Genomic DNA, 9,868 nt, shown 5'->3' on the forward strand with positions numbered 1-9,868 from the left:
TAGAAAATTTAAAAAAAAAAAAAAAAGTAGCTGAGCATGATAGTGCACATCTGTGGTCCCAGCTACTGGGAAGCTGAGGCAGGAGGATCTCCTAAGACCAAGAGGTTGAGGCTGCAGTGAGCCATGCTCACACCACTGCACTCCAGCTTGGGCAACAGAGCAAGTCCCTGTCTAAAAAAAATAATAAAGTCAGAAGGCTATATAGTTTCCAGTAGACTACTTTGTTTACATAATTTTTTTCACATAGGAGGAATAATATTCCCCTTTCTTACAATCAGTTCATTCTTCAAGCCTAGAAGCCTATGGAGGCAGCATAGTTGTAAGGTAAAAGGAAACCTGGGTCAAGTGTATGAATGACTATGTTGCACTTGGTTTTCTTCCTATGCTTTAGAGTGGAAGAACCACTTTGAAAAATGACGCTCTTAATTTTAAAAGCATTGAAACTGTGGACTGCCTTTAAATCCTGGCTCCACCACATACTAGCTAGTTGTAGGACCCTGGGCCTTGGTTTTTATCTGTAAAGTGGGGACAGTAGCAACACCTACATCACAAAGTTGCAGTCAAGATAAATAAAGGAACACCTAGAAAGTGCTTAGAGAAGTGCCTAGCACTAAGTGCTCCAGAAGGATTAGTTAATGTTAATACTGGCGCTAACAGTGGAGCTCTTATATGTGCACAAGGAGGCGATCTGCTGTGTTGTGACTCCAGGCTCTGCCCAGCCGGGTTAGTTAACAAGGTTTTTCACTTCTCTAAGCTAAGTTACTCGTCTCTCACATACCTTTTCTTATTTAAAATGTGGATGCAAGCAGTACACAGCTCATGAAGCTGATAAGCAGATTAAATGAGATAATGCACATAAAGCATCAAACATAATGCTTAGAATATTCAAATTGCTTGGTAGGTGGTGTTCCTGCTGTTGCCACTGCTGCTATTACAAGTAATGGCACTACTGCCATTAATTCCGCCATCATGATTGTCAATAGTAAACTAGGCATAATGCAAACCTATGTCATAGACAGCCAGCGCTTCTTTAAAGACAAATCCAATCATGTCTAACTAAGCATGTATCAAGTATGTAATAAGTGTATCAAGTCTACACCAATACCTGGTAGGCGAGGCATTTTTGTTTTCTCCCTGGTAGTAATTATGGATTTTAAAGAGCCAATCATCATCTGAACACACCCTTTGGAACCTATGTTATGAAGTGAAAACACAAATACTTTTTGTCCAAGTGTAATTCGTTAACCTCAAGTCTACTAACTGGGCAAATTTGAATCAATTGGAAGTTGGGATGGAAACGCTCTGCTAACTATTCAGTTTTTCTATGGAGTTCACAGCTCCTCACCATGAACTGTGAGCTTTAAGACTATGCAAATGTTCTACTTTGGAAGAACTGACTGGCAGGGCCAAGTGCAGTCCATTTATTTTTAATATGATGAGACAGAGAAATCCTGTTAAGCTTAGGAGGGCTTGGCTCTAGCTGTGCAGGCTGACTCTAAACAAGGCAAATGTTTCCAGACAGTACAGAGAGACTTCTACTTCCTCAGACTGGCTGATCTTGAAGAAACTAAATAGATGTGACTCTATTGTGGGGCTGGGTTTTAGCACCCAGGGTTAAATTTCTGCCTTTGGCTTTATTGCTATTTTATGCTTGATCACAACACGAGAATCCTGGATGCTTTCTTTAATTTTCTTTTCCTCATCCATACACGTCCAGCTTAGTCTGTTTTCAGTTATGAGCTGACTTATGGAACTGGTAGACCTAGCGTTTGTGTTTGCAGATTGTTTTATGTGACTGTGTACTTCTCTACCCCTCCCTAGCCCCCATCCTGTCGCCCTCCAGTCTTTACTTACAACTAGTCTGTAAACACCTGAAAGGTAAAAGCCTATTGGCACAGAGTAGGTCCTCAATGAATAGCTGTCTCTTAATCAGCCCTTTTAGGCCTGTATTTTAGTCATGTCCCACTGCCAGCCAGCTTAATGTCTGGGATAGCTGGTGGCCTTGGTAAGCTAGGCAGTGAGTCTTCCACTTGCTTTGTGAGTACTGGGTTATCCCTTTTTCTATTTGTCAATGGGCAGACAGGATCTGGATGAAGGCCTACTCAAGGAACTTCAGCGTGGCTCTTCTCACATCTGTCCTAATGAAGCACCCTGCCAGCAAATGAAATTATAACTGCCGTGAGTCACACTGTGAGTCACACAGGTTGCCACGGCAACCTGCTAACTATATCACCAAAGCACCTTCCATTAGCTTTGCCAAGAATGGTTCCTGAGTTTTCCTGGACTGTGAAAACAATGCGGGTGAGCCCCAAGTTTGGGGTTGCTAAGAGTCTACAATAAAAAAGTGTGGTCTTACGGAAAGGAAAAAAAAATCAGAAAATAAGGTTATTCTAGTTTTTAGATCTCCTGAGTAAATGGCAACAATTGTGACAAATCGTTGGGTTCATTTTGTGATATCAACAGATGTCTAAGGAGAGGAGGTTGAGGCCTCAAAACTAATTTTCTCTAAGTCAAATTCAAAGCCAAGTCTCTTGGGTAAAAAGTGAATACATTAACCTATTCCATTTTAAATGATTGCAATAAACACTTTTTTAAAATGGATGCAAAAGATTAATTCTCAAACAAATACTCTGATTTGTGCTAAAATATTTTACTTTGTAGAACTAAGTCTTTTTATAAATAATACAGCGCTTTAATTTTATACTGTAGGCATTAGCCTGCTGCAATCAAACATTTGAAAATGTACTAGATTACCTTTTAACGGCTATTCATGTTAAATAAAAATATTTCAGAAGGTTCAGAAGCATGTCTTGTTTGGATTTTTATTGGGGAAAATTAACAACTCAAGTTGGGAGTAAACTGACATATTTTCCTGACTGCTTCCACTGAGTAACCTGCGCTTTCCAGAAGCGTGTATCTGTCCCTCAGTGTGGTGGAAAGCAGGCAGGGTAGGCTAGGACAGAAGGAACAAGCACTGTGAACAAGGATGAGAACAGAAGGATGCAGAAATGGTCTGATGCCTCCGGAAATGGTTCGGGGCCCTACCATATATCTTTTCGGTCTGTGTTGTGGTGGCTATCTGATATATGTCCTCTAAGGTTCAGACTACATGATGTCAAACTTCCCAGTAGCTGGAAAGAGCTCGAATGATTTGTTACATCTTTTCACCTCCATAGTTATCCTCTTGTAACACTGTAGTGAATGCAGAACTGTCCAAGAAGAATTAGATTAAGAATTCAGGAGTGAATGACTAGTTGCCCTTGGCAAATCATAAAAACCAAGACAGCAGCTGATTCCAAGAAAATGATACTTCTCTGCATGGTGACTATTTCAGCAGGAAAGAGACCAGAACAAACTTGTGAAACACCAAAGCAAAGCAATCTTGAAGGGGTCCAACCAAATACATGAGCTACGTAATCACCATGAAAATTAAATTGAAATTCCACACCACAGTGTAAAATTGATCGAAGAGTAAAAACTCTCTTTTATGTTTGCACACCAACAACCAACAGCCAGCCACATTTCCTATCAACAATTGAAGACCACAAACATAAGAATTCCTTGAACAATGTGGGTATGGGAACCACTAGATGTCCCAAAGCTTTATCTTCTCCCACTGGCCAACTAAAGAAAAAACAAACACTTAAGGTACCCTTCTCAGGAACTCAGGGGAAACTGAGTTCTCCAGCTCTCCAAAGACTATGTTCATGGACTCCTCTGAAGCTAACAATCAAATTTCCTTTCAGGGGAATTTCGGGTTCAAGTCACCCAAAACATTTTTTTTTTTTTAAAGAAACAATACCTGTGCTTTCCAGATAACAAGGTGGACTAAAATATTATCTGGTGTCAGAACTATTCAGGTTCATTTTGCAGTACTTGCACCCCTGTCTGACGTACCTGTGAGCTGACACGCTGGTCTGATAATATATTCTGCAGTTGTACATATTAATTTGTATGTTGAACAATCTCTCCATGAGGGCAGTTAAGAAACCAAGATTGAAATTGTTAATGTCGGGTGACTTCAGCTGTCGTTGATTATGTAGTCAAGTCTTGACTAAGGTTTCCAGAACCCTGGCTAAAAATGGAAGTTTTGAGACAGTACAAAAATGAATTCATACACTTCACTGAGAGTGAAACTTCTTGAAGAACAGATGTCAAGATGATTTAAGAGAAGCCGGAATTTAACATCTTAAAAAAAACGTATAGGCAAGTTAGGACAGTTCAGATTTCAAGAAAAATTGGACAAATGCTAAAGAAGATGTCATCTGGGTGACTGTTATTAGAGAAAAAACCGATTGATTGTCTTTCTCCTCACAAGCTGTGGGCCCTGTGGAGATGCTAAGATCAGAAGCATGATGGGCTGCCTGCTGAGCTAGGTGACAAAAACGATCTCCATGTTCAAGTGGCATGGAGGACTTCCACTAACGTAACTTGGACAATTCAATTTCTCCTTGGCATGTGTAAAGCTGTGTGTCAACTGCGTATTCAGGTGCTATTCTTTCCAGTCTGTCATTGGGCCATTTTTATTCAGAGCCCTCTCCCCCAAATCATGAAGGTAAACATCAACCAAAACGATATGATTTCTGATGCAAAACTTTCTGTCAATTATATAAAAGGAGCTTTAAGTCTTTCTACATTTACTTTAAGCTTAATGCCTGCTGATTTTCACAGTTAGAAAGGCACTCAAAGTCCACCCTCTGTGGCTATATCTTGATTTTGCATTAATGCCAGAATAGCTGATGAAATTCTTTAAGGCTTTGTGGGGAGACCCACCTGGTTCAAGTGTCTGTTATTAGAACACCAATTTTTCCTCTCTAGCCACCACTCTCATGCTGTCACCTAAGTCCTTCCATGAATTTAAACTCAACCACAGGTTATTATTTCTGCAATAGGCCAAGAAAATTATTTTTAGGGATGACGGTTCCTCGAATGTCTCTCTCTCTATGGACTGTCTGTATACTCGCTAACATCTCAGTCTCTGTCATGTTATCTTATTAGTTGAGATGTACTCTTCATGTCCAGTGGAGCTGAGCTAGCGGTTTTGTCCACTTATCTCAGAGCCAAGTCATAATGCAAATAGTCAGTAGCTTTCTGTACATTGCCAGGTGGCCAGGAGTCCATACCCCAAACCACCATAAACAGTAGGCACAATCATCAGCCCCTGTTGGGGAGAGGCCCAGGACTGAGCTAGCAGAAAGACTGAATTACTTACCACCTCTAGAGTGGGTCCCTCCGGGCCAGGGACGAGCTCATGGGCAAGGCTGTGCAAGGAAGCGCTCTGTACCATGCCTGCCCTGCGGATATACAGAGGACTTCAGTCTCCTGCACTGTCAATCTCTCAGTCATCATGAGCTCAATTATGCACCGACAACAGCAAGAACAAGAACAACAACAACGACAAAACAACCCCAAAAAAAGCTAAGGGTCACAGACTACCCTGATGGAGGGACAGCCAACTGGAACTGTGCATTGAGAGATGGAGGTGCCATCCTGATCACGTATCTAGTACAGGCCTGACCTTTTCATTGCTCCTCAAGCAAACATTCCATTGAAGCCCATGAGAGAGCCACGTGGAGAGACTGCAGGACAGGGTCCTCAGAGTCAGGCAGCTTCTCATCCAATTTGATGTTTTTTGGTTTTGCTTTTTTTTTTTTTTTTCCATTTTTGTTTTCTACAAATACAGATAGACAGACAGACAAACCCAAGAGCAGATTTCAAGAATCAACTGAGGCACAAGATAAACTACTTTGATGTTACACAGATGTTTTCCCCCAAACGTTTCACATGAGGTAAACAAATTTAAAGTGTAATTACGAAAAATTAGGGGATACATCCTTGTTGTCCCTGGATTGTGCCATAAATATCTCCACTGCTTGCCTTAGAAGGATGCCCAAAGATATCTCATAGGTAGCACGTCTCTGTGGTCTAAAATAGTCATCAAATTCTAATGACACCATTAATTCAAAGCCTAAATAATATGCTGGTCAAGTACAGTGAAAGTTGACTGCCTGCATCAATGATGTCTTGTTTCATCCTGAGGTTCAAGGGACAGTCAAACATCATTGCTCAGATTGCAAATCACAACACCTTACATTGACGTGAGTTTGTAACTTATGGTGTACTTCAAATGAAGGCAACTGATGAAAGCAGTTGAACCTGAGAAGTGGGATGAATACAGAGCATAAATCCAGCACATGTTTCCACATCAAACTACCGATGCCATTTATCAAGGCCCTCGCAGGCCATGCCCGTGGTCCAGCGACAGCGCCTCTATTCCCAGTCAGCATCTCTGCTCCACAGACATGAGTACCAAACGGCCTAATTTGTGAACTAGCGGTGAGGAAAAGGAGATCAAAGTTTAAAAGAAATCAAGGTGATGTTTCCTAGAAACATACCAGCTCTCCTAAGAAGGATCTAGAATAAGGGTGATCAGTAAGTAATTGATCCTCCTGGCTAGATTTTATGATTTTTCTAAAGCTTCATGGCTTGAAACACTGGAATTCATCAGACTATGTCTCTAGCCTCTCTCTTCAACACACACTCAGTACAAACAGGTGGAGATGTGCCACTTCCGACCACTACAGATTGAAAAAAAAAATGACCTCTGTTGACCATGGATCACAGCTGAAACATTAGTTTATACTTGAAGGGTCACAGCAGCCAGACATATGCGAATTCCAACTCTTCAGAAAACTTTGGACAGAAAAAAATGCATTACTTACATGTATGTGTCTTCTTCGTTACTGAGATACCTGGAAGAGAAGAAACCAAGACATAGGTTAGAAAGTGCCCTGTGTATGCTGCTTTGAATGTCCGTCATTCCCAGTGTGTTCAGCAAGGCATTTAGTTCAGATGGTGATGTGGAAGCACGACCAGTTTTAATCTCGCACAGCAGTGTCACTAGACCGACCCCAAAGCCATGCAACCATGAATGACGAGGCAGTGACCATCACCTCCCGGTTTAAGACGTTCTGTGGTAAAAGTGGGGAGCACAGACAGTAACTAAACAGGATTAATCAGGGTGAGAGGAGACTCTTATTTTTTATTTTAAGTAGGAGAGATAATCATGTTTATAGGCGGAGTGGGAAAGATTTAAGGCACAAGAGAGCAATGCCAGCCTACTCAGTTGAGGGTAAGATGAGCAATTAATTTGCTGTGGCCATTGCTTCTGTGTTTACTCTTTAATGAAAACGATCCCCCTTCCTGTTCCTATGAAGCACAACTTTTAATGGTGAGGGGGAAATATATCCACCAAATGTACCTTTGTGTCTGTACTCATCAAGGTCAGAAAGGGAACCACTGCTACTTGTCTATAAATGGCCCCAAATGTTTCATACAGTTGAAACACAACTGAGTGAAACGTATGAACACAAACTATGAAAACATGCGCGACTCATGAGTCAGCACCCTTGATATTTCAGGATGATTTATAGGTAGCAGGTGAGAAATAGAACTAAGCAACATTTGGCAGAGAAGTCCTGATAAAGATAGCATGAATGTATGCTCTGATGCAAACAACACTATCTCCATTTCAGAATGACTACATTTTGAACCCTCTATGCTTCATTCTTATTGGGAGACATTCTTTAGACTAAGTAGGTTCAAAGTAATAAAACTGTTGAAAACATTTAGCCTGTGACTAAGAACTGTGGTAAACCTTGAATATTTTTTTCTTTCAAGTTATTAAGGGAACTATTTAACCCTCCTTAAAGGTTGCTGAAAAATTTGAAAAATTTGGCAGAACTATTACTTAGCTAGGGAACACGTCGTACAGGGAAGAGATCTGTTATGAAAATCCACGGCAGACATTTTTTTAAAAAGCTAGTTCCAAAGTTGTGAGCCAAGACCAAAATCACACACTTGCTCCCCAAAACACTTTCCAGATGATTTACTTAGGGAAGCAGAAATTACATAGCCCAACTCAGATTCTTCTCCAAGTTGAGAACTTTTATTGAGAAAAACTATTGTTGTTTTTTTAAAATCATGTTTGAGTTGGCTTCACAAAGTGAAGTTAGAACCTTCTACGAAAATCCTTGAAGACTGTCTCACATTAAAACTACAAAAGCGTTCTAGAACTTTTTGAAATAACCTTTATCGTGGGAAGGGAACTTCCCCCATCGGCAGCAGGGAGTAAAGTTTAAAATCTGAATACAATTTGCAGCTCTAGCTCATGACACCAGCACCAATAAACTGATACATTAGTGCACTTTCAGCATTATGAGAGCTGTATGTGTATTTTCCTTAGGAAATAGTGCTTTCTGTAAAATCACTTTGAAGAGAAAGTGCTTAGGCTGTCTCTCCTGATTATTCAAAACCTCCACACAATTGGATTTAACACAGCCCAAAACAGGCCTATCTATATTCGCTGAGTGTGGAGCTATTTCCTCTTGACATCCAAAGACCTGATGAAAATACCACTGCTTTGACTTTTCTACTTAAATTTATTATACAGCGTGATGCAGTGTTCTCACCAAATATTTTCATGACGATTACATTGATAATAGATTTTGAAAATCTTCCCAAGAAGGCTGCTTGATCTTGGAGGTCGCAGTAGCTGGCATGGAGCTAAAACTTTTCATTATCTGTCTCCAGGAGGAAGCAGGACTCTGGCAATAACACAATCTCTCAGTCCCTCAGTTTTGTTTAACTGTTAATTAATAATCAATATAAATAACTGGGAGCTACACTTATATTGGAGTTGCCAGATTTTGCAGGTAAAATACAGGCTACCTGGTAAAATTTGAATTTCTGATACTAATTTGTTGTTTATCTTACGTTCAAATTTAACTGCACATTCTGTATTTTATCTGGCAGCATTAACCTATACAGGAATAATGTAAATTATATTTATTATACCCAATGAAGATATACCAATCAATTAATACACACATTTTTATGGAGAAAAGCTTAGAAGACATACTCCTGGTACAAGAGCAATATATTTTTAAATTGCATTACAACTCCTTAATTATGGAGATATGACTGCATAATATTTAATTTTTTTAACTTAGCCATTCTGAAGACAGAAGTCTATTTCCCTAGAGAAAGTGAACAAACAAAAAAACCATACAAACACACAAGAGGCAATTTTAATTAAAAAAATCAGGAAATGTACTGGAATTTTCTTTGTTCCTCTGAAACATAACTTCTCCATAGAAGCACTAGTACTTCATAGTAAACGATTCCATAGAAGTACCAGAAAAAGCAGAAAACATCTTTTTCATTTCACAGATGAGAAAACTGAGGCTCAGGAAAGCTTCATTAGCATAATAAAACATCTGTGGAAAGTTATATTAAACTGGAAGCATACTCATGGCAAATCTTTAAATACTCTAGTGTAGATGTACCCTCTAAAGAGTAGATACCCAAAAACGTTTTACTCCATGGAGCATACCACTCAGCAGTCAGCTCTGTAAGTCATTTAAACCTATGGGAGTGCCCTCAGCCGTATTTAAACCAGGAAGACTTATCCTGAGTTTGGGAGAAAGATGTACTCGGATGCCGATGTAAACACATAGAAACCACAGTCCCTAATACCAGAAGAGCATACTGAATTGAATCTAGAATATTCTGGAATATTCTAAAAGAGAATATTCTGCCAGGAATCCAGCTGTCTGAACTATGCACACTTTCCTGCTTTAGGCCTTCATTCACAGTAGGCATGTGTGCCTGGGTTTGCTACCAGCAACCACTTTCTCACCCTTAAATGAGGGATGGGTCTCCCCTTTTCTTATTCTCATTTTCCTAGAGGTTACAAGATTCCTGTTTTTCTCACCAGGAAGAGAGTTTATACTCAGTGAGCTCACAGCAGTCATACACTGCCAATGTTTTTCCTCAAGTGTAAGGAGAAAGGCCTTCAGAAAAAAAT

At 40.0% G+C, this 9,868-nt stretch overlaps 1 long non-coding RNA gene across 1 annotated transcript in view; it reads left to right on the forward strand.

Annotated features, from left to right (window-relative positions):
• The window catches only part of LOC108288203, an 18,040-nt gene extending 14,326 nt beyond the window's left edge, over positions 1–3,714 (forward strand). Inside the window, exon 3 of the long non-coding RNA XR_001818637.2 lies at positions 2,080–3,714. This is a non-coding gene — a long non-coding RNA (uncharacterized LOC108288203). The remainder of the gene's footprint in view (positions 1–2,079) is intronic.
• Positions 3,715–9,868: the final 6,154 nt, after the last annotated feature.

Source organism: Cebus imitator, unplaced genomic scaffold (assembly GCF_001604975.1).
Source record: "Cebus imitator isolate Cc_AM_T3 unplaced genomic scaffold, Cebus_imitator-1.0 Scaffold367, whole genome shotgun sequence".
NCBI classification, from domain to species: Eukaryota; Metazoa; Chordata; class Mammalia; order Primates; family Cebidae; genus Cebus; species Cebus imitator.